This window comes from Schistocerca gregaria, chromosome 4, assembly GCF_023897955.1.
Source record: "Schistocerca gregaria isolate iqSchGreg1 chromosome 4, iqSchGreg1.2, whole genome shotgun sequence".
In the NCBI taxonomy this organism is placed as follows: Eukaryota; Metazoa; Arthropoda; class Insecta; order Orthoptera; family Acrididae; genus Schistocerca; species Schistocerca gregaria.
In genome coordinates, this window is record NC_064923.1 from 760848632 (window position 1) to 760866083 (window position 17452).

A 17452-nucleotide genomic window follows, 5' to 3' on the forward strand; every position below is an offset into this window, starting at 1 on the left:
TAGCGATTGATCGATGAGAGTATACAGAACAAAAGAGGTCTAATGAACTTATGTCTAGGAACACATGGTTCTCATTTAATCAATCATACATTGTTACACAGACTGCAGTCTAATACACACTGTACCATGCAGCCAAAGTTACATGATGTGTTGAAAATAGTTTCCATGTGCCTCAATACATATTGAGTTTCACACGTTCGCAATGGCCAGGCTGCATCTGAACACTATTAGAGGCAGCATGAATATGCTGTTCCAGTATCTCCACATCAGGAATGGGCTCTTCATACATAGTATTCATGAGATGGCCCCATAACCAGAAATCGCACGAGTAGAGATACAGTGAAGAAGCACACCAACCAAATTTACATCCTTGTCTGATCTATCGACTAGGGATACATCTAAGATGTGTCCGAACGTCAACGACGATGTGGTCCAGAGCAACATCATGTAGCATCCACATAACCCTTCGAATTATTAGTGGCATTTCTTCCAAAAGGCGAGGCGAAGTCGCCTGCAAGAAACTCCAATAGTTCTGACCTGTTAGGCGTCGAAGAAGGAAGACTGGTCCCAAAATATGGTAGTCAACTATCCCACTCCATGCATTCTGGTTGCCCCAAAGCTGATGATTTGCTGTGACCATACCATGGAGGTTCTGCATACTACCCCACAGATGACTGTTATGAAAGTTGAAGGTACCAATCTGCGTAAAAGTGGCCTCATCTGTGAATAGGATGGCTGACACAAATCCCAGAACTGTGGTTGCCTGGTGAAGAAACCAGTGGCAAACCTGTTCCCAATTTGAAAAGTCTGTCACTAGTAACCCCTGCACACGCTGTAAGTGATAAGTGTAGTGACAATTATCATGGAGAATGTCCTACGCGGTTGTCTGGCTCACCCTGTACTGGTGGACCAACTGCCTGGTACTAAAACGGTGGTCGCCTTCCACAGTGCTAATCACATTTTCTTCCTAGTCGAGTCTCGAACCGGCACACAGTTTTAATTTGCCAAGAAGTTTCATATCAGCGCATACTCTGCCACAGAGTGAAAATCTCATTCTGGAAACATCCCACAGGCTGCGGCTAAACCATGTCTCTGCAATACCCTTTCTTTTAGGAGTGCTGGTTCTGCAAGGTTCGCAGGAGAGCTTCTGTAAAATTTGGAAGGTAGGAGACGAGGTACTGGCAGAAGTAAAGCTGTGAGTACCGGACGTGAGTCGTGCTTCGGTAGCTCAGTTGGTAGAGCACTTGCCCGCAAAAGGCAAAGGTCCCGAGTTCGAGTCTCGGCCGGGCACACAGTATTAATCTGCCAGGAAGTTTCAACGAGATATGCTTTTTGTTTATGGACTAGCCGATGGTAATGCGCATGAACCTCGACGGTTGTATGAGGAATGGTACCCAGCAAGACACCACCCACACCCGAAAAAGTTTACAGCAAATCACCCGCGACTTTGCTAAACAGGCTCATTAGCGGGATATCATGGTGATGCTGGAAGACCTCAGACACGATGAGATGCTGCATTAGAAGAGACTGTTCTCGAGCGGTTCGAGGAAGCACCTACGACAAGTACTCGAGTGTTTGGACTCGACATGGGGGTCGCTCACTGGTTCGTCTGGGAGATTTTGAGCAATGACGGCCAGCATCCATTTAGTTTCCTCCTTTTCCAAGACCTAACTCCTGTGGCGGACTATGAACACAGGCTACAGTTTTGTCAGTGGTTTCTGCGACGTGTTGCACGAGATCGTGAATTCCCCACCATCGTGTTGTTTACCGACGAGTGCACCTTCTATCAGTATGGCATTTACAACAGTCGAAACTCTCATTACTGGGCAAGGGGAAACCCTCTCATCATGAACATCTATGGACACCGGGAACGATTTTCGCTCAACACTTGGGCAGGCATTGTGAGTGAGCATTGTGGGTGAGCATCTGACTGACTCGATCCGTCTACCTCCTCGACTCACCACGGAAAATTACCTTCACTTTTTGCAAGAAACTCTGCCTGACCTGCTGGAAGATGTTCCCCTGAACATAAAGCTACGCATGTGGTTGCAGCATGACGAGACTCCAGCGCACAAGTCATACTGCGAGCGGATATTTAAATGAACTCTATGACGGCGCGTAATTAGCAGTGGTGCTCGAAGGACATGGCCCCACGATCGCCAGACCTCATGTCACCAGACTTTTTCGTGTGGGCATTCTTCAAGGTTCTAGTTCACCCACCTAGAAGTGAACCACCTAGAAACAAAGAGGAATTAATGGATCGCATTCAACATACCGCCAATCACATGAGGGCAATGCAGGAATCTTTGAAAGAGTTCGGCAAACATCGTTGGACTTTACTAAGCTCGTGTCGCGTCAGAGGGTCGCCAGTTTGAGCACCTGCTTCAAGTAAACAATATCCTCGCCATAAAAAAGGCCCTTTTCAGGGCTGACACTATTTGAAAAAGACTTTCTGTACGCGAACTAACAGCTGTTGATGGTTTTGCGCCTCGTATGTCATGAAACTACGTTGGATGTGTCAGGACCCCAATGGATTCGCCCCTAAGCCCCAGACTGGAAGACTGGCTCGCTCCCACTGTGCGTGCGGGCCGCTTTGGATGCACTGCAATCTCTGACAGGCAAGGCATTCGTGGTCGTGCCTTGTCCAGAGCATCTGGCAACAGGGCAGTCCCATGGGCAATCTGAGCACGTTGCGCCGAGTGTCCGTAGTTTAAAAACTGTGTGTTGTTGACCTACACGACATTAGTAATTTATGTTCTACTGGCACCGGCTATCCAGGGTTAAAATTTCGTGACAATTTTTCTCCACCCTATATATATATATATATATATATATATATATATATATATATATATATATATATATATATATATAAGAAGCGCCAAAGAATCTGGTATATGCAAACAGAGGTATGTAAAATGGCAGCATATGGCACTGTGGTCGCCAACACTTAAATAAGACAAGTGACTAGCGCAGTTGTTGGTTATCAAGATTTAAGTTAGTCTGAATGTGGTGTTACAGTCAGCACACGAGCACACTGCATCTCCGAGGTAGTGATGAAATGGGGATTTTCCCGTACGACCATTTCACAGCTGTATTGTGAATATCAGGAACCCGGTAAAACATCGATTGCCCGACATCGGTGAACCAGAAAAAGTTCCTGCAAGAATGGGAGAAACGACGACTGAAGAGAATCGTTGAACGTGACCATAGTGCACTGCTTCCGCAAATTACAGCACATTTCAGTGTTGGGCCCTCAACAAGTGACAGAGTGCGAACCATTCAACGAAACATCACCGATATGGCCCCCTCGTGTACCCTCGATGACTGCTCAAGACAAAGCTTTACGCTTCACCTGGGCCCGTCAACACACCGGCATTGGGCTGTCGATGACTGGAAGCATGTTGCCTGATCGGACGAGTCTCGTTTCAAATTGTATCGAGCGGATGGAAGTGTATAAGTCTGGAGACAACCTCATGAATCCAAGGACCCTACATGTCAGCAGAGGACTGTTCAAGATGGTGGAGGCTCTGTAATGATGTGGGGCATCATACGTTTAGATACGACTTTGACAGGTGACACTTATGTAAGAATCCTGTCTGATCACCTGCATCCATTCATGTCCATCGTGCATTCTGACGGACTTGGGCAATTCCAGCAGAACAATGCGACAACCCCACACGTCCACATTTTCTATAGACTGACTCCAGAAACACTCTTCTAAATTTAAACACTTCCACTGGCCACCGAACTGCCCAAACATGAACATTATTGAACATATCTTGGATTCCTTGCAACATGCTGTTCAAAAGAGATCTCCACCCCCTCGTAGTCTTCCAGACTTATAGACAACCCTGCAGGATTCGTGGTGTCAATTCCACCCAGCACTACTCCAGACATTAGTTGAGTCCAGGCCACGTGTTGTGGCACGTCTAATTGCTCAAAGGGGCCCGAATATGAGACTGGCTCTTGTCTGGAATATGAAGTTGTGTTACTCCTGCTTCCTTAATGTTCATTTTTAATTGCAGCGATCCATTCTTTTGTTTCAGATTGTACGAGGGCTGTTTGTTTTTCAACCTCCGATAGGCTATAAATAAAAGACAAGTTCATAGAAAACTATTATTTATTACCGAAAGTTTTGTACACTTATGGTTATTTCTCAACATAACCACCGAAAAGCTGAGACATTTATCTTACCTGTAGACAAGCTTTGCAACATCTTCTTCAAAAAATGTTGTCGCTAACGATTGCAAATGAGCATTGACGTTGTTTTGAAGATCTTGTTTGGTTTGAAAGTGCTGCCCTCATAGCCACGTCTTCAGTTTAGCGAAAAGGTGAAAGTCACTGGGTGCCAGGTCAGGGCTGTACGGCGGATGAAAAAATGTCCCACTGAAATTGTTCGAGGAGCCGTTGGGTTGTGCCAGCAGTGTGCGGACGAGCGTCGTCACAGGTCAACACAATTCCTAAAGTCAGTATTCTTCTTCATTTGTTTTGAATGGCTCTCTGTAGACGTCGTGAAGTTCCACAGTAAGCAGCTGCACTGATAGTGGTTGCGGGCTGCCGCCCACTGGGACGGCGATAAGCGAAGTGAGTTGGTGACAGCGGTGGTCGGAGTGTCGAGCAGAAGAAATCTCGCAATAGTCCAGTTGCTAGCAGGGTCGGAGTCCAGTTGAGGACAATCCCAGTGTTGTGACGCGGTAGCGCTATCCAGGACGGGACTGCATGAGAGTGGTCCGCGTGATCTTGTTGGGAAGCCATGGAGGAGTGGCATAGGATTGTGCCCACTACTGGAGAGGTGTAGCCATTGATGGTACTACAAATTTTATCCTTTTTGTTTACATAACCGAATAAATGTTCTTATGCTTTCAGTTTCTATACTTATTGTTACTCTGTGTGTTCCTTCTTCAGCATAATTTGGTCCTAAAATTTTCCTGGTTACTTCTAGTTCTCTCTATTGGATTCCTTCAGTATCCCTCTTTCTGTTTAAAATTACTGTTTCACCTCCATAGAAAAACTCTGGTTCGATGACTGCGTTGCAATGATTCACTTTAGTATACACTCCTGGACATGGAAAAAAGAACACATTGACACCGGTGTGTCAGACCCACCATACTTGCTCCGGACACTGCGAGAGGGCTGTACAAGCAATGATCACACGCACGGCACAGCGGACACACCAGGAACCGCGGTGTTGGCCGTCGAATGGCGCTAGCTGCACAGCATTTGTGCACCGCCGCTGTCAGTGTCAGCCAGTTTGCCGTGGCATACTGATCTCCATTGCAGTCTTTAACACTGGTAGCATGCCGCTACAGCGTGGACGTGAACCGTATGTGCAGCTGACGGACTTTGAGCGAGGGCGTATAGTGGGCATGCGGGAGGCCGGGTGGACATACCGCCGAATTGCTCAACACGTGGCGCGTGAGGTGTCCACAGTACATCGATGTTGTCGCCAGTGGTCGGCGGAAGGTGCACGTGCCCGTCGACCTGGGACCGGACCGCAGCGACGCACGGATGCACGCCAAGACCGTAGGATCCTACGCAGTGCCGTAGGGGACCGCAACGCCACTTCCCAGCAAATTAGGGACACTGTTGCTCCTGGGGTATCGGCGAGGACTATTCGCAACCATCTCCATGAAGCTGGGCTACGGTCCCACACACCGTTAGGCCGTCTTCCGCTCACGCCCCAACATCGTGCAGCCCGCCTCCAGTGGTGTCGCGACAGGCGTGAATGGAGGGACGAATGGAGACGTGTCGTCTTCAGCGATGAGAGTCGCTTCTGCCTTGGTGCCAATGATGGTCGTATGCGTGTTTGGCGCCGTGCAGGTGAGCGCCACACTCAGGACTGCATACGACAGAGGCACACAGGGCCAACACCCGGCATCATGGTGTGGGGAGCGATCTCCTACACTGGCCGTACACCTCTGGTGATCGTCGAGGGGACACTGAATAGTGCACGGTACATCCAAACCGTCATCGAACCCATCGTTCTACCATTCCTAGACCGGCAAGGGAACTTGCTGTTCCAACAGGACAATGCACGTCCGCATGTATCCCGAGCCACCCAACGTGCTCTAGAAGGTGTAAGTCAACTACCCTGGCCAGCAAGATCTCCGGATCTGTCCCCCATTGAGCATGTTTGGGACTGGATGAAGCGTCGTCTCACGCGGTCTGCACGTCCAGCACGAACGCTGGTCCAACTGAGGCACCAGGTGGAAATGGCATGGCAAGCCGTTCCACAGGACTACATCCAGCATCTCCACGATCGTCTCCATGGGAGAATAGCAGCCTGCATTGCTGCGAAAGGTGGATATACACTGTACTAGTGCCGACATTGTGCATGCTCTGTTGCCTGTGTCTATGTGCCTGTCATCTTGTGATGTATCTGACCCCAGGAATGTGTCAATAAAGTTTCCCCTTCCTGGGACAATGAATTCACGGTGTTCTTATTTCAATTTCCAGGAGTGTATTTTCAGATGCAATTTTTTTTTATTAAAGATGTGTACTGTAAGCTTCAAGTCTGTTTCCATTTTGTGAGAACTAATTTCGCAACAAATCTTTTCCAGGGCAGTTTCCTGAATGGTTTCGCGTAAATATTCGGACTGAGACACTCTTTCGCTTTTCCCGTGTTCAGTTACTGCAATGCAAGGGAGAACACTGGGAGTATATGAAGAGAATTTCGGAAGAACGAAAAAACAAGAAAAAGTCATAGCTACTCAAGTATAAACTGTTTCTTAAAACATGTATTTGTAAGGGTTACCGAATTCTACTGTGATCCAATGAATCGTACTGAAAATCGGCACTCAGTTTTAGTGTGAACTGTACAAATGACATTTGATTCGTAAGATACGTCGTAATTCCGATATCGAATTTTGTTCGTGCCCTGAGAATGACGTCACAAGCAGCCATAATTAAAGAAGCCGCCTCAGCAGCAGACGACCAGCTGCAGCCATTTCCGGAGAGTTGTAGGGAATTAGGCCCGTCACTAACATACTAATGGGGGCAACCATTTAAGACAATTCCATTCTAATTAATTCTGGAATCACTGACTACATGCTGAATTATAGCAATATACACTTGATTTGTGTTCAGTGATAATAAACAAACATTAAGCAGATTTTTTGTTTGTCTTTCAACCATTTCAAATCACCTGAGTTATAGCCGTGGACTTATACCGGTAGGCGTAACAAGTCAAGATCAGAATAAATATATCAGCGTGACTGGTGGATTTACGAATCTGTTAATGGGGGATTCGCCTGTTGCGCCAAAACAAAGAAAGCCCGGTAGATCTCAGGTTGTTTACTATTTCAGATTTTACCTTTTATGATTTAATTACGTTTAATCGCTGGCAACATACTTCAGTGATAAGCAGCCTGAATGAAAGCGATGAATACACGCACATCGATCCAGCGGACGTACAAGAGCGATGGCAGGTGCGTAGCGCCACGGCAGTAGATAGAGTTGTCCAAAACGAAAGGGCGGTGTGTTACCTGGACAATGTCCCCCACAGTCGTTTCCAGCCCCTGGAAGGTGACGGTCTTCTGCAGCAGCCGCTCCTGCGACGCGATGTCCAGCTGGAGCAGCGAGAAGTGATCGTCGTGTCGGATCCACCCCTCTGTCGCATCAGGAGGCACTCCGTCTGCCTCTGGATGAACATCAGGCGCTAATATTTACAGCTGAGGCAGAAAGGCTTGATTACACAGAAAAAAATTGGTTAGGTTACTGGAGGGTCCAAGGCGGTGAATCAAGTGAAAATTCTGCGAGTACAGTTTGCTACAATGAAATGAATACCCCTGGCTGCATACAGGCGTTGATATAAGTCAACGGCGACAGTTGAAAATGTGTGCCCCGATCGGGACTCGAACCCAGGATCTCCTGCTTACATGGCAGACGGTCTATCCATTTTTTTTTGTTTTGTTTGGTATAGTTCGTTGCGTTAGGTCTGGGTGGACGTCACAAGACATCCATTCAAGTTGATCGTTGATTCCTTGACTCAGTTTTTTTTTTTAATTACAGAGAGCACGCAGCGCTCTGACCGGACACGCTGAGCTACCGTGCCGGCATCCATCTGAGCCACTGAGGACACAGAGGATAGTCGACTGGAGGGACGTGTCTCTGGCACGCCTCCCGTGAGACCCACATTCTCAACTTATTGTCCCGCACTATATTCATAGTGTCCCTGCCCATTACACTCGTTACTAGAGGCTTTACCGCCGATTGCCGTAAGAGTTCGGGCATTGTTTGTGCAACTGCACAGAAGAAGATGGTCAAATGGCCGGTGAGTCTTAACTATATACACTCATGGAAATTGAAATAAGAACGCCGTGAATTCATTGTCCCAGGAAGGGGAAACTTTATTGACACATTCCTGGGGTCAGATACATCACATGATCACACTGACAGAACCACAGGCACATAGACACAGGCAACAGAGCATGCACAATGTCGGCACTAGTACAGTGTATATCCACCTTTCGCAGCAATGCAGGCTGCTATTCTCCCATGGAGACGATCGTGGAGATGCTGGATGTAGTCCTGTGGAACGGCTTGCCATGCCATTTCCACCTGGTGCCTCAGTTGGACCAGCGTTCGTGCTAGACGTGCAGACCGCGTGAGACGACGCTTCATCCAGTCCCAAACATGCTCAATGGGGGACAGATCCGGAGATCTTGCTGGCCAGGGTAGTTGACTTACACCTTCTAGAGCACGTTGGGTGGCACGGGACACATGCGGATGTGCACTGTCCTGTTGGAACAGCAAGTTCCCTTGCCGGTCTAGGAATGGTAGAACGATGGGTTCGATGACGGTTTGGATGTACCGTGCACTATTCAGTGTCCCCTCGACGATCACCAGAGGTGTACGGCCAGTGTAGGAGATCGCTCCCCACACCATGATGCCGGGTGTTGGCTCTGTGTGCCTCGGTCGTATGCAGTCCTGATTGTGGCGCTCACCTGCACGGCGCCAAAAACGCATACGAGCATGGTGTGTCCTCTGTGCCATGCATGTGATCATTGCTTGTACAGCCCTCTCGCAGTGTCCGGAGCAAGTATGATGGGTCTGACACACCGGTGTCAATGTGTTCTTTTTTCCATTTCCAGGAGCGTATATGTGAAGATGGTATCAGTTCTTTCGGACATGTCGACATGGCTCAGATGGATATAGCGTCTGCCATGCAAGCAGGAGATCCAGGGTTCGAGTCCCGGTCGGGGCACACATTTTCAACTGTCCCTGTTGACTTATATCAACGCCTGTATGCAGCCAGGGGTATTCATTTCATTGTAATTTCATTCTAACGAGCTCCATGGTCACCGATGGTATCTGTTCTTTCGGACATGTCTGAAAGAACAGATACAATCTTCATATATGTACAGTTTGTTAACTAGAATAATATACCGGCTGTTCAGAAACTAACTATGCAGTGCAATGTTGTGGTGTGTTAAGGAATGACTGATATGACAATTATTAATACTACGTTTTCCATTGTTTACCATATTTAAACCATATTTGACCAGGTATTTGTATTTGTTCGCAGGCCCGGTTTGATTGGAGACCAACGTCTTATATGACATCATTGTGATCCAGCTTATCATGCTGACGACTGAACAAAGAGTGTTTCTTGTGGAGCATGTGTTTCGCAGTGGAGACAAGTTTACCTCAGCAATGGAAGCTGCATATGCAGCAAAGTTTCCAAAAGTGAAGACAGCTAACTGCAATGCTGCACGGAACCTCATCACCAAGTTTCGAAAGACTGGAAGCGTTCATAATGCTCAAAATCAGGCAGGTCATCCACATCCACTTCCGAAGAGAAGATGGCGTCGGTGCAAGACGTGATGCTACGAAGTCCAGACAAATCGGTTGGACGACTAGCTCAGCAGGCCCACGTGTCGGATTGTTTCACAGACAAGGTTCTCCGCACATCACTGTCCATGTATCCGTGCGAAATGTCGATCGTGCATGAACTGAGACACACCGATAACCCGGCGCGTGTGAACTTCTGGAACCGGTTTCTGTCCGTCAGGCAGGACAATGGTGAGGGGATTTTTGACACAACGTTTTTCAGGGATGAACCGTAGTTTCACCTCTCCGGTTACGTGAATAGCCAGCAAAGTAGTGTGTGGACTACGGAGAATCCGCATGAATGTAAGGTGTCCCCTCTGCATGATCAAAGGGTTGGTGATTCATGTGCCGTGAATAGAGACGGATAGTGTCTCGTGGTTGCTGTGTGGCAGGATCAACAGAGAGCAAGATGACGTCGAAAGCAGAGATCTTCGATTTCAGTTTCTATTGAGTGGCGACACAGAGTGCTAAAACTCCCGAGGGGGTGGGGGTGGAGAGTGGGGCGTTACTATTCACAAAGTGCGTTACCGCTATATGGACGGCAGGTGTGAGTTAGTAACAACACTAAGCTCTGCACACTGTTCCACGAGGGTTGACTGAAAAGTAATGCCTCCACTTTCGTAACTCTTCAACAGCTGCCAGAATTGGTATGCGGCAGGTACTGGCTTGTTCCGTAGCCTCTTCTCTACAGCTCCAGTTGACGGGAAGGCTTAGCATTGAACGGTTGTTTTGTTACAGTGCAAAGTATGGAACCCTGCGCAGACGATCTGTCAACGCAGTTTAAGCAACGTACAGTCACTGAGTTCTTGACAGCAGAAGGTGCCACCCCAAAGGAGATTAATCAGAGAATGAAAGCAGCTTATGGTGACTGTGTTGATGTGAGTATTGTGCGTCGATGGGCGAATAATTTTGAAGATTTTGAGGCGGGAACATCTGACCTGAGTGACAAACACACTTCACGTGCCACCGCAGCAGCAATTCAGTGACTGAATCTCACCACCGTACGGCATCCTCCATAAAGTCCAGATTTAGCACCGTCTGACTTCCATGTGTTCTCGATAATGAAAGATGATCTGCGGGGACATCATTATGCTACTGATGCAGACGTTGAGAGAACTGTGAGACCGTGGTTGCGTAAACAGAGTGTGGACTTCTTCCGTGGCAGGTTCAGAAAATTTGTTCATCATAGGCATAAATGTATCCAATTGGCTGGTGACTAGGTGGAAAAGTGAATATTGGTATGTAAATATGACATTCTAAGGATTATTTCTGCCTGTGATTTATTAAAATATTCCCAGCCAAAACCAGTTAACGAAGGTGGGAGCATTACTTTCCATTCAACCCTCGCACACTGCTAGTGGGAAAATTGATTCTTAGTCATACCGTCCAGCAGCTGCAGCGTTCTTCCGGGCAAAGCGACTTCCTCTGCCACGAGAGTTGCTCGCCTTTTAGTTCACAGACAGGCTGTACCTCCCCAGCGCTTCCTCTCCAGTTCTCTCACGTGAGCAGATAAAATACTTTCACTCAGCTCGTGCTGATGTAGTGTAGCTAATTTCACTTTATTAAGTGACTATTTATTTGCAGTTATGGCAATAAAATTTTTCTGGGCTGTTGAGTGCACTGTCAGTATATAAAATTGTCCGACGTTTCGGCCACTATTGCGGGATGGCCTTCCTCACGGCTGTGCTGGGCTGACAATATACTGACAATGCGGTCAACAGCGCAGAAGTATTTTATTGACTGCGACAATGGCAGCGGAAACCGACGCTTACATTATTTGCAGTTGTTACGTGCTCTATTATGAAAAAAAGTTCAACACGTGTAGCTCTCAACAGTCTGCCACACTGAAGAACGTCCCAAAGTGTAGCATGCTGTCAGTATGTATTCGAAAATATCGGTTTCGTTGTCTCCATTATCAATGCTCGGCCACTTTTCACACCACGAGCGGTATCAACTGCATCATCCCAGCCTCAGTCGTCCCAATATCTAAAGAGGCCCAAAGGCTTCAATTGACACCCTCTGCAACAGAAGTAGGTCACTTAGGTGTTACGAATTCCCGATGTCTCAATATAACCAATTCACGGTTTTAGACTTGAAGATGGTGATTACCATTCCACCAGCGTCTTCACATCTAACTTGCAACACATACTGTGCATATGTGATGATTGGCTCTGTTCAGTGCTGCCAACTCTACAAGGGCCAGCATTTCCTGACTACAAGAGATTTATGTACTCTACCAGAACACAATTAATGGTGAGAGAAGTACAGTAACTGTCTGCCCAATCATTAATTCACCACCAAACTGCTACACCACAGCTGAATGGTATGTAAACTGAAGGTGGAAGGGGAAGAAAGGAAACGAAAGAAAGGGAAGGAACTGTTGATATCAGCTGCATCGGAACTTTATTTCAAATCAGTGGTGACGGGTGAAAATGTGTGCCCGACCTAGGCAAACCAGATTTCAAACAGAAAAAACCAGGACACTTGCGCTTATACTATATACTTAAATTCATTCCTACACATACGCTTGCTTCTGTCAGTTACCGGGATATTTTGAAAGCGACAATAGACCTATGACGATGCAGCAGCTGAAAAACCCACTGCAAGAAAGGGTCTTCATTTTGTAAATTGGAAAACAAAATGTAGGTGCATTACACACAAATAAAATACTTCTCCTCAGACATAAAAAATATTGATACATACTTTTTACTGTAATAGCCTAGATAATTTTTTTGCATTGTTTAGTCACTTACATAACTCTTAGGTACTACTTGTCAATCGTACAAAGTATGTAATATTACGAATTAGTGATCATGATGAAGTCCCATACTCCGTAACAGAGCGTAGTGGACGATGCGGGAGACCCGCACCGCCGTACTAGGCAACGTCCTAGTGGAGGTGGTTTGCCATTGCCTTCCTCCGACCGTAATGGGGATGAATGATGATGATGAAGACGACACAACACCCAGTCATCTCGAGGCAGGTGAAATTCCCTGACCCAGTCGGGAATCGATACGGGACCCCGTGGTCAGGAAGCGACAACGCTACCGCGAGATCGAGACATTAGTAATCAGATACAATTATACATTACATACTACAATTTAAGGTTTAGTTTGACTGCAGACTGTTGTGACAAGCGTGCATACATTGCAAACAATGTTCACTACGCGATGCTGACATACGGTGCATTGCTCACATTCTTCACAAAAGTAACTTCGATATGACTGCAGTCCCCCTAGGAGAAATGGTTTAAGTGATGCTCCTCTATACTTCCTTTGGTTTCTATTTTACTTTTCTCGAGGGCAATAAAGTGGAAGATAAACGAGTCAGAGGGGGGATAGGTAATACCTGCTTTCCTTTTCAGTCTGTCTCTTACTCTTTCTTTAGGCACAAGAGTAGTTAAATCAAATGTGATAGGCCTATAAGTGGTGAAAATATATATTTCGATGGTATTCTAATTCTAGGGAACATTTTTCACAAATATTTGACTAAATGAAAATATTACTGCACGTATTTTGTTTCTCGATTAAAAACCGCGGTAGTTATGCCTCACACATGATTTTCTCAGGACACCGGAACATTTATGTGAAAACCAGGAGTATTCCTGTAAAACCGGACGCCTGGTCAGGCCAGCCGCAATGGGACTCGAACCTGTGATCTCCTGCTTACCAGGCTCACCTGCTTGCCGGACACAGCGGTCAGCGGAAATGCGCGGACTACCTGAGCGCGCTTCCCGGGCCACGCGGCTAACTCCACGTCCGTGTAATCCACTCTCGCTAGCTGCACGCTCCCGCTGGAGGCCTAACGGTGTCGTGCCTCCCCTGTGAGGGTGGTGGACTCATGGCCCATCGAGGCGGATCGATTATATGAAGGCGTGGTGTCTGTTCCTTTGGACATACGACAGTTACTCGGATTTAGAAACGCTGTCAAAGAAAGACAGCAGCATGGTGCCACATTCACCAGTCCAGTATTTATTATCACTGCCCACAAAAGTTATAGGACCATTTAGTACATCCTGCTTGGCAGTTCCATTAACTCCATCGGCACCCGGTTTAAATTCAACAGTAGAAACTGCCTTATACATGGGCAGACGAGACCGTCTCATTCTTCTCCTGTAACGAGGCATCTCGGTGAGCCGTTCAAAGCAGTTGCCTGTGCAGCAGCCGCACAACGAATGACTCCGCCTTACCGGAAACACCACTTATATAGCGCGCGCTTACCTCACTTCCGGTGTACCGCAATTGAGCGGCCAGTGCTTAGTAAATGTAGAGCACTGGCCTGGGGAGGGGCCCCCCACTCCACATCTCCCCTCCATCCCCACCACCGGTGGGCAGCACAGCACAGTATTGCGCATGCGCAACTCACGCGCTGCGGCTCACAGAGATGCCCAGAGGTGCCTCACACAGAGAGCATCCCAGAGTGCCCCTGAGAGCTACAACACCAAGAAGAATCGCTTCTCGGCTTTTGGCAAGATCAATGTGTAGTTTTTTTTTGGATAAGGAAAAAAGGAAAGAAAAAAGTTTATTCAACTGGGCGCGAGATTTGATTTTAGTATTAAGATTACCGAAGTTTTTGGTGGTTCTGGTAGGCTGACAGTTGCGTTTGTTCGCACTGGTGATGCTTCGTTGGGTGGCCTTGAAGCCTTTCCCGAGAGAGACATTATTGCATTCAGGACATGGAGTATTGGTGAGGTACCTAATAGGAATTATGGTACTTCTTATCTCGTGAGTGACAAGCTGTTATCTCTTCGTACGAGAAACAGAAGACGTGTTGCAGCCAGCGAGGGCATTTATATCTGGGTCAAAGTTGAAGGCCCATTTCAAAATAGATTTGGTTTGTAGGGTGATACATGTATTTATTATCATAGTTGAGATGCCTCGTTACAGGAGAAGAATGAGACGGTCTCGTCTGCCCGTGTATAAGGCAGTTTCTACTGTTGAATTTAAACCGGGTGCCGATGGAGTTAATGGAACTGCCAAGCAGGATGTACTACATGGTCCTATTACTTTTTTGGGCGCGAGATTTGATTTTAGTATTAAGGCTACCGAAGTTTTTGGTGGTTCTGGTTGGCTGACAGTTGCATTTGTTCGCACTGGTGATGCTTCGTTGGGTGGCCTTGAAGCCTTTCCCGAGAGAGACATTATTGCATTCAGGACATGGAGTATTGGTGAGGTACCTAATAGGAATTATGGTACTTCTTATCTCGTGAGTGACAAGCCGTTATCTCTTCGTGCGAGGAACAGAAGACATGTTGCAGCCAGCGAGGGCATTTATATCTGGGTCAAAGTTGTAGGAAAGTATTTTACGTAAAAGTTGACTTAACAGCTGCAAATAATAAACTGAAAATACTACATAAACACAAGATCAGTGAAGGTTTTTGTCTGCTCACGTAACAGAATTTGACAGAAAATGCTGTGGAGGTATACCTTGAGCTAGGTAGGAGAAGTCGCCTTTCCCGGAAGAACGCGATAACTGCAGTACAGAATGACTAAGAAACAATCTCCCCTCCAGCGCTGTAGAACTGTGCGCCAGGATTTACGTAGAAACTGCCCATAAGCGATTTCCTCCCCCATTTTTCCTATATTGACTGGACTGCTCTACACTGCATCCAAATGACGCTATATCGCAAGGATGACTAGGTGGACAGTTGCCATCGTGTGACCCTTTGGGTCTGATCAGGGAGTTATTATTATTTTTGTTACACTGGCATGTAGGTAAAGAATGCAAAAGAGTGAGCAGCTGGAAATCTTGGGAAGTTTCAGTTACTAGGAGAGTATAAGGACAAAGCAGATAAGTGAATGTGCAAGTGAAGTTGACAGCTCAACAGGCGTGTGAGAGGAATGACATGCAACAAACAAATTCTCGAGACAAGTATTACACTAAATGTATTATGTACCAACTCCACCGTACGTGCAGAAACGTACATTGTCAACGAATGGGGACATAGTAGTCCAGCAAGTCATCTGTAGTTTCTGATAAGGCTGGTAAGTGTAACGAAAAAAGAGAGGTGAGAAATGGAAACGTTAGGGAGATGACACGCAAACAACGCCTGCAAGATAAAACTGTGGAAAAAAGATTAAACCGGTACGGGAATATTAAGCAAATGTATGATAAGATGACTCTTTGGAAGATGGAAGGGTTGAAGATGGAGGGTAAAGGATTCAGAAGAAGGCCAAGCCAAGCGACAGGAGGCTAAAAGGAATGGAAGAAAGCTTTCAAATGGCTCTGAGCACTATGGAATTTAACATCTGTGGTCATCAATTACCTAGAACTTAGAACTAATTAAACCTAACTAACCTAAGGACATCACACACATCCATGCCCGAGGCAGGATTCGAACCTGCGACCGTAGCAGTCCCGCGGTTCCGGACTGAGTGCCTAGAACCGCGAGACCACCGCAGCCGGCGAAGAAAGCTTTCAGAAGAGAGGAGAACATTGATAAATCAGAGCGACAGAGTGTAAGTATGCTGTTTAGGTTTTTATGTTGGTAACGCCATGTAGCGCTCTATATGAAAATCACTGACTTGTGCTGTGTGCAGTCTGTGGCTGGTTTGCATTGTTGGAATTTGCTATTGTAGTGTTGGGCAGTTGGCTGTTAACAGCGCATAGCATTGAGCGGTTGGAGGTGAGCCGCCAGCAGTGGTGGATGTGGGGAGAGAGATGGCGGAGTTTTGAGAGTGGATGATCGGAACGTGTGTCCATCAGAGACAGCAAATTTGTAAGACTGGATGTCATGAACTGCTATATATATTATGACTTTTGAACACTATTAAGGTAAATACATTGTTTGTTTTCTATCAAAATCTTTCATTTGCAAACTATGCCTATCAGTAGTTTGTGGCTTCAGTATTTAGAATCTTTTATTCAGTTGGCAGTATTAGCGCACGCTGTATTGCAGTAGTCTGAGTAACGAAGATTTTTGTGAGGTAAGTGATTCATGAAAGGTATAGGTTATTGTTAGTCAGGGCCATTCTTTTGTAAGGATTTTTGAAAGTCAGATTGTGTTGCGCTAAAAACATTGTGTGTCAGTTTAGTGATGATCAGAATAGGTAAAGAACGAAATGTCTGAGTACGTTCAGTTCTGCTCAGCTGTTTGTAAATCAAATAACGTAAGGAGTTTACCAGCACAGTAATTCATTAATTTTTATAAGGGGACGTTTCAAGAGTTATGGGAGAAAATGGATGTGTGCATCTACTTTTATACATATACACTCTGCAAGCCACTGTGCTGTGGGGGTAGGCATGAGAAATGAGGAGGCCAATTGGATTTTGCAATAAATTTCAGCTTTAATAGCAAATACCCTGTTCAAAACTCATAAAACGAGCAGGCAGACTTGAAAAAAGTCTGGACAGACATAAAGATTCCAGCTGGATTACATCACAGTCATGCAGAGAAATCCAAATAAATATTGGATTGCAAGGTGAGCCCAAGAGCAGAAACAGGATCAGACCCCAATTTAGTATTGATGAAGAGTAGACTGAAGTTTAAGAGATTTGTCTGGTAGAATAAGTACTGAAATAAATGGGCCACTGACCTGACGTACAATTCTGAAATGTGTTTGAAGTTCTGTAAGGATGTAGATATCATGACAACGAATACCACACCTGGCAGTTCAGT

At 46.3% G+C, this 17452-nt stretch overlaps 1 non-coding gene across 1 annotated transcript; it reads left to right on the forward strand.

The window, feature by feature from the left end:
- Window positions 1–1216: 1216 nt before the first annotated feature.
- Trnal-caa (transfer RNA leucine (anticodon CAA)) lies at window positions 1217–1291 on the forward strand. Its single transcript has one exon. It is a non-coding gene; the product is annotated as a tRNA-Leu (tRNA).
- The last annotated feature ends 16161 nt before the right edge of the window (window positions 1292–17452 follow it).